This window comes from Canis lupus, chromosome 4 (genome assembly GCF_003254725.2).
Source record: "Canis lupus dingo isolate Sandy chromosome 4, ASM325472v2, whole genome shotgun sequence".
Lineage (NCBI taxonomy): Eukaryota > Metazoa > Chordata > Mammalia > Carnivora > Canidae > Canis > Canis lupus.
This window is the reverse complement of record NC_064246.1, coordinates 25,810,320-25,827,327: the sequence shown is the minus strand read 5'-3', so window position 1 is coordinate 25,827,327 and position 17,008 is coordinate 25,810,320. Positions and strand designations below refer to the sequence as shown.

The window sequence follows — 17,008 nt, the reverse complement described above, 5'->3', positions numbered from 1 at the left end:
CCGCCCCCTTCCCCTGCTTCACGCCTTAGGGTTCCTCTTCTGCAGCCGCCTCCCGGTTTAGGGGATCCGACTGCTTTGCACCCTCGCCCGACCGGAGCTGTCTTGAGGAGTAAGGCTGCTAGAAAAATTTACGAATCTTGCTGAGCTGGCCTTAGAACGGTGCACTCGAGCTCCCTGACTGCACGAAGAGTGAGGACGCTAAGGGAATAAGAAAAAAAAAAAAAAAAAAAACGAGCTAATGAGAGAAATAGGGTCAATGGAAGCTCTGGAATCAGTCACTAATCTGAGCATTTTATCCTTACTGTATCGCAGTTTCCTCCTCGATAAAATGACAAGTTTAAATGAGACCAAGGGGTCTTTCGTGGCCTTTCAGACACACGCAATGAGCAAAGCTTCCCCCGGCCCCTAGGGGAAGCCACCTCTGCTCAAATGCTGCCCAGCTTCCACCTTCCTCCCAAACCCGACGGTATAGACTTCCACAAGGCAGACCCGGAGTAAAGGTGCATCCTGGTGCAAGCCCAGCCAGCAACCTTGCCGGGTCTTGGTTGGAACTACTGTAAGGGATCAGCAAAGGAAGTCGTTGCTCAGGCACCAGAAAACCCTGATCAAAACTTCATTCAAACTCAGGCAGGTTGAGCTGAAATCAGCCCGGCTGCACTGCAACCTGTTTGCTCTGACCTTTTTGGTGCTTTTGTGAAGCTAATGGCAGAGACTGATGAGGTCTTGTCCCAAATGGAGCAGAACACACCACCTTCCTGAAAAACCTAGTCACCTCCATTAACCTGCAGTAGGGCTTATTCACACTGTGAGCTCTCGGTGGCATTTTTTTTTTTTTTTAAGATTTTATTTATTCAGGAGAGACACAGACAGAGGGAGAAGCAGGCTCCATGCAGGAAGCCTGATTCGGGACTCGATCCCGGTCTCCAGGATCACGCCCTGGGCTGAAGGCGGCGCTAAACTGCTGAGCCACTCAGGCGTCCCCTCTCTGTAGCATTTTTAACCCCCCAGAGAATTTTGCTTTGCCACAGAACACAGCCTCTAGGAACACAAAGAACGTACACAATACCTAATAACCAGGAGAAGGATGATAGTAATTTATTTCAAAGTTGCATTCAGTAAATATATTTCAGTACTTTCATTCAAAGCCCTTTTGGGGCACCTGGTGTCGTCACTCAGTCAAGCGTGGGACTGTTGATTTCGGTTAAAGTCATGATCTCAGGGTCCTAAGATTGAGCCCTGCTTCGGACTTTGGATTCCAAGCTGGGCATGGAGCCTGCTCAGGCTCATCCTCATACTCTCTCCCCCTCCCTCTCTCTTTCTGTCTGCGCCTGCCCTGCTGGAGTGCACAAGCTCTCCCTCTCTAAAACAACAACACCAAAAAAATAAAAAAATAAAAAATAAATCAAAGCCCTCCAAGGCCAAAGCAGCATTCATTAGCAGCAGCCACCCCTTATAGAACGACTACCTTGTATCACCCACAGGGGAAGCAAACTACACTTAGCTGCACTTCCTGCTCTCAAGGCACTTATGGTCCAGTGTGTGTAGAGGTGTCAAGAACTATGAAGGGTCCAAGATTTTACCTTTCTTTCAAGTTAGTCTAACAAGTTAGTCTGCCATAGTTTCATAGGTTCATAAATGCTAACAGAAGACATGAGACTTGGAGGTCAGAGACTAAGGACCATTATTTGTGGCATGGCAGGCAACATAAGGTTCTGTTTAAATTAGATCCCCTTGCCCTCTCTGTCCCCAGGGGTGATACAGAATATCCTATGTAGAAGCTGTGCACTCTATGTTTATGTGTATGAGACATACGTCTCAGGAAATAAAATCTGCCCTCTACCTTAGAGAGAGACACTACCTCTATCTTTCAAGATTGTTTGCTATGCAGACATCTTGAAAAAATAGTTTGGGATAAAAGCAGTTGCAAGACTCGTAGAAACTCCATGGAAAACTGTCCCACAACAAAGGCTGGGGAATGCAGGAATTGCAAATACAGTGCTAAATGTGAGCAGAGAGGTTTGTGGGCACCATCAGACTGAGAAGACACTTGCCCTAAAGTCTGAAAGGAGAATTTATGAATAGGTCAAGGATTGGAAAAGCAAAATTCTAGAAAGAGGCATGTGCACAGCCATACATGCTTCAAGTGACAAGAATCATTTGGAAACCACAGGTAGTTAAAGCTGGGAAAACCTGTAGGAAAAGTTGAGAGATTAGTCTAAAGATGTTGGGTGGAGTCAAATTCTGAAGGTCCTCAAAGCAGCAAGTGAAGAGGAATCTAGGATGGCTGGGAGCAACACTTCTGACCTGAACAACTGGGAGGACAAAGGTTCCACTCAGTGTTGCAAGGGCTACAGGAAGAGGGACGGGTGTGAGGATGGAGGATGAGAAAGTCAGAGGAAAGAGGATGATTCCATTTCAGATAAGAATGAGCCAGGGGCCACATCTATTTTTTTTTTATTTTTTATTTTATTTATGATAGGCACACAGTGAGAGAGAGAGAGGCAGAGACACAGGCAGAGGGAGAAGCAGGCTCCATGCACCAGAAGCCCAACGTGGGACTCGATCCCGGGTCTCCAGGATCACGCCCTGGGCCAAAGGCAGGCGCTAAACCGCTGTGCCACCCAGGGATCCCCCAGGGGCCACATCTAAATGGAGTTGTCCAATTGACAATTATGAAGCCTAGGAGAAAGGAGACACTGGCATGAAAATTTTAGTTTTAATTATTGACTATCCATGGGTGTGATTAAAGTCAGTAAGAGATGGGCTAGGAATAGAGACAGTAGAAACCTTAGGAGTTATTGGCATTCCAGGGTCAAGCAGACTGGCCAGAAGCCTAAAAAGAACATTCAGGAGAGAGTATTTTCCTGGAAGTGAAAAGGGGAGAGCAGTGAGTGGAATGTTTTAATATCTTAGAACAACATTTTATTATCTGAAAGTTTCTGTGAGTTAAAAATTGGCTTAGCTGGGTGATTCTAGCTCAGGGCCTCCCACTGAGATTGCTCAATGTAGTAGCTGGGGCTACAGTCATCTGAAAGGTTGACTGTGCTGTAGAATCTCCTTCCAAAATTGCTTCCCCTTTGGCTCTTGGCAAGAGGACTCAGTTTGTCACTATGTCATCTCTCCATAGGGTTGCTTGAGGGTCCTCATGACATGGCAGCTGGCTTCCCCTAGAGCAGGTGATCCAAGAGAGAGACACAAAGCCACGATTTCTTATATGATCCAGCCTTGGAAGTCACACTGTCATTTCTGCTTTATTCTGTTAGAAGTAAGTTATATATTTTTTAAAGATTTTATTTATTTATTCATGAGAGACACAGGAAGAGAGGCAGAGACACAGGCAGAGGGAGGAGAAGCAGGCTCCATGCAAGGAGCCCGATGTGGGACTCGATCCCAGGAATCCAGGATCACATCCTGAGCCAAAGGCAGGCACTCAACCTCTGAGCCACCCAGGCGTCCCAGAAGTAAGTTATTAAGACCAGTCCGTGCTCAAGGGGAAAGAAATTAAGTTCCGTGTTTTGAAAGGAGTGTCAAAGAATTTGTGGATATAACTTAAATTACCACAATCTGGTCATATTATTTACATTTCTCTTACATGGAAAATATATTAACTTCTCCCCACGCCCTCCCCTAAACCTCCAGCTTTTATAGCATCAGCAAGAGGCTTCTCAGGTATATTTCCTTAAGTACAGCAACTCCAGTACAGGTCCTCTTGATCTGAAGACCTATGAACTAAAGAGACAAGCTGTCTGCCCCCCAACACGTACATACAATCCAACACACATGGGGTAGGACAGGCACAGGATAACTGCCTGGTCAAAAAAGGGGGAAATAGGACATACACAGGAGTCCATGCACTTTTGAAATCCAGCCAGGCAAATTTTGAAGGTTTCCTTGTTAGGATTCAGTCCTATTGCGCAGACCTAGTGCCACATGAGGTCAACATAGGGAGAGACGACCCGAGATTCACATTCCTTCTTTTCCTGCCTCAGGCTTTGTCCCACAATGTGAGGGATACACACCCATCCATGTGTCCACTCCATCCCCCTTCACATAGACACACACTCCTTGACCACTCCATGGGCTTAGGGGTATGTCACTGGCAGTTCAATCCATGCTTAAAAGGACGGACTCTGGGAAAGAAATCCATGCAGGCCCCAGAAGCAAGTTCTTAAGTGTTTCAGTGGGGAAGACAGATCTTCTGTATCCAGAGTTTGGTTCAGTTATGGAGAGGGTGAGCATGTGGACTTGTTTTTTTGTTTTGTTTTGTTTTTTGTTTTTGTCCTTGCAAACTCCTCACCCGATAGGAATAGGCACATTTTGAGAAGGGTTTGAGTAGGGCCCTCTAAGGTATGAGGCCCAGGGTGGGAGGACCCTCTTGCCCAGGTCTAAGGAGAGTTCTGGGGCTAAGAACTGGGAATCTTCATGTGATTCAAACAAACACATATAGAGATGAGAGAGAGATTAAACTATAAGCTGTGGTTATGGTTAGTATGTGGGACACTGAGATGTAAGGTTTAGCAGTTGAGCATTCTGGGTGGTGACCAGCCATGGAAGGGTGGAGAGGAAGTCAAGTTCATTGGAGTTGAGAAGGTCAAAGATGATAGGTGAGACTAGGTGGTTGGAGCTAACTGTCCTGCACGCACATATTCAATACTCGATGGTGGGATAGGCACAAGCTGCTGGCAGGGATACTGAAGTCACCAGGATGTTGTTCGGATAAGAGGTGGAAAGGAAAACTGGGAGTCAGGGCTAAAGTCCTCAGGGAACACAAGGGAGTAACCAGGAAGCTGGTCATAAAGGATACCAAGTAAAGGATGATAGAACTGATGACGGAAGTGATTTCATAGGAGGGTGATTTTATAGGAGGGTGGAGTAGTTAAAAAAAGTAGCCACGCTTCCCACCCCCAGGTCCAGCCCTTGAGTCCAAGAAGGTGCGGGTGGGGGGACGGGGGACACGACGCGACACATCCCTGCTGTGGCTCAGCAGTTGGGTGCCTGCCTACCTTTGGCTCAGGTCGTGATCCCAGAATCTGGGATCGAGTTCCACATCGGGCTCCCCATGAGGAGCCTGCTTCTCCCTCTGCCTGTGTCTCTGCCTCTCTGTGTCTCTCATGAATAAATAAATCTTTAAAAAAAAAAAAATGAAGGCATGGGCAGAATGAGCAGGCCTCCCTCTGGGAAGAGGGAACACCTATGGGTAAAGGTCCTTTTTTGCTAAGGTGAGAAGTGTGAAAGAGCATTCAGCCATGAAGTTGAAGACTTAGGGTAGTTTATTTACAGGAAGAACAAGGTTCCAGAGGGCATCAAGGGAGAAGGTGGCAAGGAGAGCAGCAGTGAGAGGACAATACAGATAGAAGGAAGCACAGGTAGGACTGGGGTGAAAACTAAGGAGGGTGAAAGTGAATAGAGAGACTTAAAATATTTGGGGGAATTAAGACCCGTGGCTGGAGGTGAGGGCCATCCTAGGATTAACTGGGCTCAAAAGTCAAGCCGGTATGTGAAAAATGCCTGAAATTGTCCATAAAGGACAGTGTGCCTGGTTTTGTGCACACGACTTTGGGCTATCATTCTCAGGTACACCGAAGCATGAAAACCACTGATCTAGGCTGCCTATCAAAGCCCAGCAGTGACTCCTAAGGGGGAAAGAGAAGCATTTGACAGCTCTCCAGAGCTCATGCAGCGTGGACTCTATTTTGATTTAGTATTTAATATAAAATGTGATGATTAAAAGAAGATGGTGGGATTACAGCTTAATAGAATACAGAGTAAGTGCAAGTTTCATGCAGTTCCTCCCAGTTGCTATTCTGGTGGAATGATTCTGGGTTGATGCAGAGACTGACATAAAAGGACTTTGCTATTTATCATGCAGTCAGCAACCTGCGCTCTTGCTCAGAGCTCCAATTAGAACACTGGCGAAACATGTTTTGGTTCCTTGGAAAAACTCACACCTTCCTTATGGACAAGCTTAGCCCAAAGTGACAGGGGAAATGAAGACAGAGAAATTTCAGTGCCTCCCCCCTTTCCCCATAGCATAAGGTCCCTGGCATAAGGAATAGGGATGACAGTTCTACTCTGCCTTCCATCACAGTCATGTTTCTTACCTGCCACCTGTGCTAACTCAGGTCACAGGTGATTCCCAAATCAGTGTTTTCAGCTTCACTTCCCTTGCCTATGCTGCTCATCCTACCTAGAATGCTTCTCCAGCCCCACCGTTTTGAGTTAAACCCTCTGATTCCTTTTAAAGCCCAACTCCAATGTACTCCCACCACAGTGTTTTTCTGATTTATCAGCTTTTACTTTCTCTGAACTTCTATGGCACTTATTGCCTTATGGCATTTATTACATGGTTTCCTAATATTTTATTATGAAAATTTCCAAACATACAGAAAAGTTGAAAGAATTGCATAATGGATGCCATACATCTACTATTTAGATTCTACAGTTTACATTTTGTTATGTTTGTTCTCCTCTCATATCTATCCATCATTCCATTCATCAATCCATCTTACCATTTTGATGCATTTCAAAGTTAGATGCAGACATCAGTACACTTTACCTATAAATACTTCAGTATGCATATCATTAACTAGAGTTTAATATTTATGTTTTTAAAAAAAGATTTTATTTATTTATTCATGAGAGACACAGAAGGAGACAGAGAGAGGCAGAGACACAGGCAGAGGGAGAAGCAGACTCCATGCAGGAAGCCTGATGTGGGACTTGATCCCGGGACTCCAGGATCACACCTTGAGCAGAAGGCAGCCGCTCAATCACTGAGCTACCCAGGCATCCCAATATTTATGTTTTTTTTTTTTTTAAGATTTATTTATTTGAGGGATCCCTGGGTGGCGCAGCGGTTTGGCGCCTGCCTTTGGCCGAGGGCACGATCCTGGAGACCCGGGATCGAATCCCACGTCGGGCTCCCGGTGCATGGAGCCTGCTTCTCCCTCTGCCTGTGTCTCTGCCTCTCTCTCTTTCTCTCTCTGTGACTATCATAAATAAATAAAAATTAAAAAAAAAAAAGATTTATTTATTTGAGAGAGAGAGAGAATGAGTGGAGGAGTGGCAGACGGAGAGGGAAAGAGAAAATTTCAAGTGGAATCCCTACTGAGTGTGGAGCCCGACTCAGGGCTCAGTCTCATGATCCTGAGATCATGACCTGAGCTAAAGCCAAGAGTCAGATGCTTAACCAATGAAGCCACCCAGGTACCCCTATCTATGGGGTTCTTTTTAAGTAAAATTTACTTATATATCATGGGTGGTATTTTTTTTTAAAGATTTTATCTGTTTATTTGACAGAGACAGAGAGCACAAGAGCACAAGCAGGAAGAGTGGCAGGCAGAGGAAGAGGGAGAAGCAAGGAGCCCAGTGTTGGGCCCAATCCCAGGACGCTGAGATCATGACCTGAGCCGAAGGCAGGTGCTGAGCTGACTGAGCCACCCAGGGGCCGGCCCTGCATCTCATGTTTTTGTTTTCTTTTTTAATACTCTGCCTTCTGCCTTCTCTGTGAACCTCTTTAATGGTGAGAACCATTTCTGACTCAACTCTATCCGTACCCACCCAATATCTAAGAATGACACTAATAATGATAAACACAATCAAAATAATCATGGCTAACACGTATCAGTCACTTTCTTTGTGCCAGGCACTGTTCTAAACACTTCATAGGCTTTTTAAAATTCTTATAACAACTCCACAAAACACATAGTATGAGATCTGCCATAGATAAGAAACATGAACCTATAGAGGTTAGGTAACTGGCCCAGGATGTAAAGCTAGTTCTTTTGGTGGGTAGAGACAAAATTTAAAGCCAGCTCTGTCTGAGCCCAGGACATACATTCTTAACCACAATTCACATTGCCTCCTCACTGTCAAAGCCTTCCCCATTGGGGGAGATTAATTATATTTATGAAACATTCAAAGGCTCCACTGCTTTGGACCACCCTTGTCATGGTGCATTAACAGAGATAGTTGGCTTTAAAAATTTCCCCTGAAAAAAAAAAAATAAAATAAAAATAAAAATTTCCCCTGGTAAATTTATAGTAGAGGCATGAACCTCCCCAATGAAGGGAGAGGAAAGCTAGCTTCTCCATAGACCGGTCACTGGGTCACTGCTGAGAATGTTTCATGACTCAGATTCCACGGCTGCCTGCATCTACTGTGTGGCTGCCCTGTATCTCTTGGCCTGGTGTGGGAGGCAGTGGAAGGAGGGTGAGGGAGAGTTCTGAGGAAAGTCACAAGGACAGCTTGGCTGCCAGCCGCCTGGACCCTCAGTACAGAGGGAAGCTGATGAGGAAGCCAGGGCCACAATAGGCCATTATCTCTGGCTGTAGGAGGTTGGTCAGTTTGCTACTGGGTGACCCCACCACCCCTCCCACCAGTTTGAGTTCTCCTAGACCTTTGGTTGGAAATAAAGCAATTATATTTCAAGTGATTCATGGGCTATGTCTAGAGACTGGGGGAAATCCCGAGGCTCATTATGGCTGTAAGTAACCAGGGCTTAATTTTAAGGACCACACTCTTGCTCCAATCCCCACTACACACCCACTGCCAGGTAACACAACCAAGTGCATGACTCCCCTCTTCTGAACCCTTCCATAAAGCTATCAATGCCACCAGGTTAAATAGTCTAAAGCCCTCCACAATATGGCCTAACCTAACTTTCTAAGCAAGCACAGTCTTTAGAGTTTTTTTTAGCCACTATTTACACAGTGTATTAATAGAATTTACACATGTATAAAAAGCTCTGTGATCAAGCAGATTTGGGAACTGTTGGATGAGTTAACCCATTTTTAAAGTGGAACTTCTCAAAAAAAAAAAAAAAAAAAAAAAAAAAAAATAAAGTGGAACTTCTCAGAGCCTTGAGTTAATATGCATGATGAGTCTCTGAAAGGAGAATGCAATATGTTCCCAGTTAAGTTTTTTCAAGAAGGATCTCAAGAGCCTGGTGTTTCATAGAAAATGTGCTGTCTCAAATGTCACTCTCAACAGAGCTATCCCCAAATTTAACCAATTCTTCTAAGCTTCTCATGGCAGCCATGAAAATGCACTGTTCAGATCAGCTGCGTGCAGAGCACAGCAGACCACAGCTCCAGCTGCTGCCTTTCTGGATCCAGTGAAACCCAGGAGGTTATTCCTAGCTTGTTTTTTTTTTTTTTTTAAGATTTTATTTATTTATTCATGAGACACACACAGAGAGAGAGGCAGAGACACAGGCAGAAGGAGATGCAGGCTCCATGCAGGGAGCCCGATGTGGGACTCGATTCCGGGTCTCCAGGATCAGGCCCTGGGCTGGGCTGAAGGTGGCGCTAAACCGCTGAGCCACCCGGGCTGCCCTTATTCCTAGCTTGTAACCGAGCATAATGATGAACAGGGATCCTCATGCACGTCCATCCCTGTCCAACATTGAGTCTCCTCTAATAGGTGACTTTGGCTTAAGGATGATTTTTTTTGGCCTGACTGAAATGTTCTTAGAACTGTGTTGCTATCTTACCCAATCTTCTTTCCTATGTAGAAATCTGAAGCTTCTCCTCCTTTGTCTGTCACAGGCACATCCCTCAGTAAATCTCTTGCACATTTAATTCTACCTCAGCATCTGCTGCTCAGAAGATGTAAACAAGCATACCTATCTCAAGTGTATTTCCAAAGCCTTCCCAGATTCAGCTCCTCCTTGGAACCTCATATCACTTTTATGGCGCCTGCCTTTATGGTCTGCACTGAGGCCTCCTAATACAGTAGGGCAGCTCCTGGAAGACACTCTTGGAGACCAACCCAGGTTTGAATCCCAACTCTGCACTTACTAGCAGTATAACCTTGAGGAAATGCTTCAAAAGCTGCATATGGGGGGTGATACCACTATTTTACAAGGTCTGATTAAGTGAAACATTATATTTAAAGCACTAAACATATAACAGGTGCTCAAAAATAGAACAATGACCATTCACACTCAATTGTGTTTTTTCTACTTTCCTTTATCAGATTATAAGGACCTGAGGGTGGACAGTGTGATTTTCATCTTTAACTCCTCTGAAGGGCCTGAGATATAGGTGTTATTCATAGTGGATCAACAAATTGCTATTAAATGAAGTGGAAAAAAATGCGGAAGGAGAGGAGTATCTCAGAGAAGAGGGGTAGAAGGGCCAATCAGGAGAGTCAGTTAATAGTATAGGAACGTAAATACCCAAAATATATAATACATGTATAAAATAGAAAATGTTTATACATATGCTTATATGTTATGTTTATATATGCATATATATACATCTATAAGTTATGTATGTTTTATATATATGTTCTAATATGTATTTATATTTAAATATATAAGTATAATATAAATATATAAGAACCATGATTTCAGAAATAACTGCTTAGAAGAGGGCCAGGAAGACTAAAGATGTGCTCCTTTGCAAAGGTTGCATTCTAAGCCCTGTAAACACAACCTGGAGGGGCAATTTCAGCAGTACAATCCTCATACCTAAACTCAGTGCAACTAGGAAAAAATGGCAGCAATTGCAAAGGAAGGAAATTGCAAAGATGGATGAGAAACAACATGTCAATGAAGAGACACAGAATATACAGAACCAGAGGTTTCCGTCCAAGTTTGGAGTACTGTCTTCTTGTTTAGTTCAGGATATCAAGCCACCTTGATTTTAGCCTAGCATGGAAGGGGAAACCACAGCAGTGGTGGCGCCCAGAATAATCTACTCTGGGTCTTTGCAGGAGGAAGCTACTGGATTTTCTAGAGTGCATGTCTATCTGCCCAACTATGGCTCCATCCCTGGGAGCTCAGGAAAAGACATCACCTGTCTCAGGAGTCCAACATTGCTCTCTGATGGGACGGAAGGCCTTCATACTCATCTCAGCTTTTCCCAAAGCTTATTAATTCCTTGAAACCCCAACTCCAGGAAATTTTTAGTAAAGTACAAAAATCATAGCTGAAAAAAAAATGCCTAAGGCCCTGTTAGTAAAGCACAGCCTAGCATTGATGGCCTCTTTCCTTTCCCAATAGATGTGTGTTCATGTGTAGATTCCCTCCCCAGGTAACATACCTTCTATTCTAACAGGATGACGTTCCATGACTGGCCTATATTTTCTTCATTTAAAATCCTTTATGCCACAGGAAAGCTCTATGAATATATGTGTATAGAAGTTGGGTTTTTTTTTTTTTTTTGCTTGTTTGTTTGTTTGTTTGTTTTAAAGTATTTATTCATGAGAGACAGAGAGAGAGAGAGGCAGAGACATAGACAGAGGGAGAAGCAGGCTCCTCGCAGGAAGCCATATGTGGGACTTGATCCCCAGACCCGGGATCATGACCTGAGCCAAAGGCAGAAGCTCAACCACTTGAGCCACCCAGGTACCCTGTTGGGTTTGTTTTTGTTTTTTGGGTTTTTTGTTTTGTTTTGTTTTGTTTTTTGAGGAGGAGGAGGGGGAAATTGGGAGGGGTTGCCTGTTAAAAGTCAAGGCTTCTGCTACAGCTCCCCTACAAGTAGAAAGTCACCAAGCTCACAAGGTTTACATCTAGGGGCCAAGGTGTACCCAGGGACATCTCCTTCATCTTCTCCAAAACACCATCAATTTTCTGTGTTTCCAGCAATCTTCTGGGACAAGCTACAAAGACACACCATTTGAATGAATCATTCTGCTCTCAGTCTGTAATGCCAAGACTTCAAATATAGTTAATTCAGATTAACTAGGTCCCTCTGACAAGAGTTGGCTTGACTGAATCATAAAGCATATTAAAAGGAATTCAGTTGTATTGCCTTCAGGAATCTAGTGGAACTATGCTAATAAATTGCTCCTCAGTAAGGATCTTAAGGGCAATCTGTTTTAATGAACAGATGAGAATATTTTCTAATTCAGTCCATCAATTGTTTATGTGGAAAGGGCTACTTGTCAAGTGTTTGATGGTTACCTGAAACGTTTGCTCTTGTTAGCTCTTGTTTATGTCCCAGTATTTAAGTTGAACAAATCTGTTGATAAATGGTGTAACATAAAGGATCCAGTTTGTTATTCCTTCAAAATTAACAAAGTCCTAATTAATGTCACAATGGCTCTGTTAGCATGAAATCAAGCTACTGGATTCATCACTCAGAAGGAACACTCTGCTTTTGCATGGGCTATTCTTCTAGCCCTGGGGACATCCCTATCTTTTTAGATTTTTGTCACACATGTTCCTTCCTCTCACACTTTTTTTTTTTTTAAGATTTTATTTATTTATTCATGAGAGAGAGAGAGAGAGAGAGAGACAGAGACATAGGCAGAGGGAGAAGCAGGCTCCCCGCAGGGATCCTGATATGGGACTCAGTCCCAGGACCCCGAGATCACGCCCTGAGCAGAAGGCAGAGGCTCAACTGCTGAGCCACCCAGGCACCCCCTCACACTTCCTTCTATAAATGTTTACTAAGCAATTAGTGTGTGTCAGACACTGCATTAAAATGAAAGTTTTAATGAGTCAGAGACTCGTTTTTAATGATGAGTCTCTGACTCATTAACAATGAACTAGAAAGGGAGACAACCATGAACAAGGACTGTAACGTGCTGTAGGCACAAGGATCGCTATATGAACAGAGAACCATGGATTATGAAGGAGTCAGTTCACCCTGAGAGCATCAGGAAGGCCCCAGAGTTAAACAGATTCTTAAAAATGGAGGACATGTTTATGTGGCCAGCTAGGAGGGAATGGGCAGCACATAAGGAAAGATGCCTAGGCATGATAGAGCATGGTGTGTTCAACAAACTGCAAATAATATGGCAGGAATGGTACAACAGATGGGATGTCAGGGGAGGAAATAGTCAGAAGAGGGGTTACTTAATTAACAAGGGCAGGCTGGAGAGGTCAGTGGAGGCCAGATCAAGGGGAGCAAGGGCTGGCTGTTCTCCATGCTGGGCCCACATCACATCAGGAGTATATTTAGGATGATGGCGACAAACTAGGATGCAACAATGAAGCGAGAGGGCAAATCTGGTCCCTATACTCCATCTTGGCTACGCACAGGTAAAAGTCTAAATTTGTGATTTCTTAACAGAAAAATTTTGAAAGCATATGTGTTGGTCCATCTAATTCCAGGCAAAGCCAAATGAGAATGCATCGGTGAGTCACCAATGAGATTGCATTTAAGATATATAGCCTCAGAGCCAAGACCAGCCTTGTGAAAACAGACTTCAGGACAATATGGAACTGGATATTGGCCAAGAAGGCTGGAAAACCACCTCTGACCTCCTAAATAAAGCCAGGCCTTTCAAACTATAGAAGACCAGTGGGAAGGGGTGTTAGAAATAAAATGCACGGCATATCAGTTATCTAATGCAACCTAACAAATGCACTAAAGCTTAGTGTTTTAAGATAAATTATGTCTATGAATCTGCACATTGATTGGACAGTTCTCCTGATCTCTATTGGGCTTACTCATGCAGCTGTCTCAGCTGGTAGGTCAGCTAGAGGCTGGGCTCACCCGGGATCGTTTGGTAAGCTGGGCCTCTCTCTATCTTACATGATCTTTCATTTTAGGTTCCTTTATGGCACAGCCATTTCAGGCCAGCATCCCAAGAGGGTGAAAGTGGTAGCCTCATGAGTCACATATCAGCATGTCCACCACATTTTATTAGTCACAAAGACAGTTACTGTAAAGGAGTGGGGAAATAGACTTTGTCTCTTGAGACAGGGAGCGGTAAAGTCATACTACAGAGTGTGAGTCTACCACAGAAGGCTCGATCCCTATTGCAAAAACACCTGTATTATGTGTGTGGAGGGGGAGTCCCAAAGTGCGGAAAAGCATAGAGACTAGGAAGCTGAGTGGCCAAAATTCAACCAAAGCCCTCAATGAGTACAATTTAGAGGGCCACCTAGCAGAAAAGGCTTATCAGGGCAAACATGAAGGCTAGCAAGAGAGTCCTATATCAAAAGAGGGTATACTGCTCATCCTCACACACTGACCGTCTGACAGGACTTTTAGGGAGGTTTGGTTCAGATACGGTAATTCACCTATTATACTCCAATAATATCTTTTTTATTTATCTGGGACTATTACCTCACTGTCTTCTTCAAGCACCTTGTGAAGTGAGAACAGAACTCTTGGGGATCCCTGGGTGGCTCAGCGGTTTAGCGCCTGCCTTTGGCCTGGGGCATCATCCTGGAGTCCCGGGATCCAGTCCCACGTTGGGATCCCGGCATGCAGCCTGCTTCTCCCTCCTCCTGTGTCTCTGCCTCTCTCTCTCTCTCTATCATAAATACATAAATAAATAAATCTTTTTTTAAAAAAAAAGAACAGAACTCTTCTTTTAGAGATAAGACTGGAAGTCTCTCCAGTCTTCTAGAAGGTGGGCACAAGGGTCAGGCTTCTCATAATTCCCTCTCAGTTTCTGTCCTTGTCCCTGATGCCCACTGAGAACTCCCTCCCCAGGTCCCTCCTGTGTGGGTGGTTAAGTCATTCCCTGGGGGTGTGATAGCCTCAGTTCTTAATTCACCAGCATCGGAGGCTCTATATAAAGAGGACCTACGTCCTGTATGCCAGTTTGTGGGCAGAGGAATTGCCCAGATAAGGACAGTGTAATGGGGCTTTGGGAAGGTGACATTCAAAATCAGCCCTCGGGACGCCTGGATGGTTCAGCGGTTGAGCGTCTGCCTTCAGCTCAGGGCGTGATCCCAGAATCTGGGATCGAGTCCCTGTGAGGAGACCACTTCTCTCTCTGCCTCTCTCTCTCTCTCTCTCTGTGTGTGTGTGTGTGTCTCATGAATAAATAAATAAAATCTTAAAAAAAAAACAACGAAAAACAAAAAACAAAATCAGCCCTCTTCTCCACTACTGGGTATTTACGCAAAGAAAACAAAAATACTAATTCAAAAAGACATATACACTTTTATGTTTACTGCAGCATTATTTACAATAGCCAAGCTATAGAAGCAATTCAAATGTCCATCAATAGAGGAACAAAGATGTGGTGTGTGTATGTAATGGAATATCAATCAGCCATAAAAAAGGATGCAATCTTACCATTTGTGACAACATAGCTGATTCTACAGAGTATTATCTAAGTGAAGACAAAGAAAAACAAATATGATTTCAGTTATGTGTGAAATCTAAAAAAAAAAAAAAAACCAAATGAACAAAAAAAACCCCCAGAAACAGACCCATAAATACAAAAAACAAAGTGAGGGGAGCACCTGAGTGGCTCAGCCAGTTAAGCGTCTGCCTTCAGCTCAGGTCGTGATCTCCGGGTCCTGGGATTGAGCCCCACGTTGGGCTCCCTGCTCAGCAGGGGGCCTGCTTCTCCCCTGCTTCTCGTTCTGTCCCTCTGTCCCTTCCCCTGCTCATGCTCTCTCTGTGAAATAAATAACGTTTTCAAACAAACCAACAAAAAAGAAAATAAACTAATGGCTGGTTACCAGAGGGGAATGGGTGGAGGGATGGGAGAAATGGGTGAGGGGAGTGGGAGGTAGAGGCTTCCAGTTTCGAAATGAGTAAGTCACAGAGATGAAAGGCATCTTTCAGAGTAGGGAATATAGTCAGTGACATTGTAATAGAGATGTGTGGTGAGTACAGCATAACACGGAGAGTTGTGGAATCACTACGTTGTACACCTGAAAATTATGTAATATTATGAAATTTGTGTCAACTCTACTTCAACAAAACAAACAACACCCCCCTCCCAAAATAACAGCCGTCCTCAATCTGCAGGCTCAGCACAATGAGTTCCACTATTAAATAGCTTTGGTAAGGTAATAGTCAGAAGGTGGATATCACTTTTCAGTTTCAAAATACTTTCATACCATGAACTCAACAGATCCTTATAATGTGATGAAGATGATGCTATCTTCTACTTATGATGTTCCAGGTAATATTTTATATCCTTTGCAGGAACTAACTCATTAATCCTCATAATAACTCTATACATTTAAGTACTATTAGCAACTCAAAACTGAGAGACAAAGAGGATATATAACTTGCCAAGGTTATGGAGCTAGTAAGGAGAGGAGTCAGGATTTAAGTCTAGGCACCTGGCTTCAGAGTCCATGCCCTTAAACCATTATACTATATCTCTTTCCAGCTATTACCATCCCATCACATCAAATAGGGAAACTGAGGCAGCAATTTGGTGACTTGCCTAAGCTCAGGCACAGTACCACTACATCACGTGTAGGAGGCAGAGGCCAGGCTTTCCCCCTGTAAGCCAAGCCCTATTACAGTGTGACAGCTGAAGTTATCAACTATTTCTATTTTAAATGGTTTTCCTAACAGGCGGGATTATATGGAGAGGTGGAGCCAAGAGTGTGAAGCCAAAGGCAGTACCAACTCTGAGTCTGTCCCAACACATGCTAACCTACAGCTAGGGAAATGAAAACACAATGCATTTTAGACATGCCATTTTCCTTGAGAAAATAATGGCTACCTTTAAGTTTTGAAGCAAAGGGAAGATGAAGCTATGAAGGGGAGCTGCTTAGTAAAAGGACCCTAGTGCCAATGTATGAAGGTACCAGGCAGTGTGCAGGGAGAGAGAACACAAATGAATTACGTTGCTCCCAAATGCCATTTATCCCCACTCAACTAGTAACCAAGAAAGGGCAAACTTCCTCTAGCCTGCTGCCTAGATTAGAAGCCCGATCTGTTGCTTTCCTTTTGGAGCCCTCCATGAGAATTCCACTACCAATTCTCATGACCTATCAAATGGGCTGAGGTCTCCCTTTACCTCTGCCAAACCTTGGTCCACCCTAAGGCTTAATCCAAGAGTCCCCTTGGGTGCTACAATTCAGGTACCTGACCCACACAGGAATTCCTGGGTGCCAAAGGCTAGACTCTTCCCACTCGGAGCTGGAGCCTAACCTCCCCACCTTAGGAAGGTGGGGTTCTACTCTCTAGCTCTGGCCTACGAGAACTATTTCAAGGCTAGGTCTCTCTCATCTCAGGGCCCTTGTTTGTCATCATTTCAGACGTCTTTTCCCTAAGTGTCCTCAGTGGTCACTTAGAATTCAGAATACTGTCAATTGCTTTGTGACTTAGTGTGTTAACTGCTC

The 17,008-nt window shown here is 44.1% G+C and overlaps 2 long non-coding RNA genes across 3 annotated transcripts; one reads left to right on the top strand and one right to left on the bottom strand.

Annotated features, from left to right (window-relative positions):
* Window positions 1-101: 101 nt before the first annotated feature.
* On the bottom strand, window positions 102-16,967 carry LOC112651947 (uncharacterized). Of its 2 annotated transcripts, XR_007410031.1 has the most exons (5): window positions 15,767-16,967; window positions 15,161-15,318; window positions 14,991-15,027; window positions 11,912-11,969; window positions 11,151-11,607 (listed from the first exon to the last, which is right to left on the bottom strand). It is a non-coding gene; the product is annotated as an uncharacterized LOC112651947 (long non-coding RNA). The 2 variants fall into 2 exon arrangements; XR_003131175.3 differs by lacking the exons at window positions 11,151-11,607; window positions 11,912-11,969 and adding an exon at window positions 102-198 and having other exon boundaries at window positions 15,767-16,957.
* LOC112651946 (uncharacterized) lies at window positions 2,626-11,130 on the top strand. The gene is made up of 4 exons (XR_003131173.3): window positions 2,626-3,265; window positions 7,300-7,522; window positions 9,549-9,775; window positions 10,720-11,130. It is a non-coding gene; the product is annotated as an uncharacterized LOC112651946 (long non-coding RNA).
* Window positions 16,968-17,008: the final 41 nt, after the last annotated feature.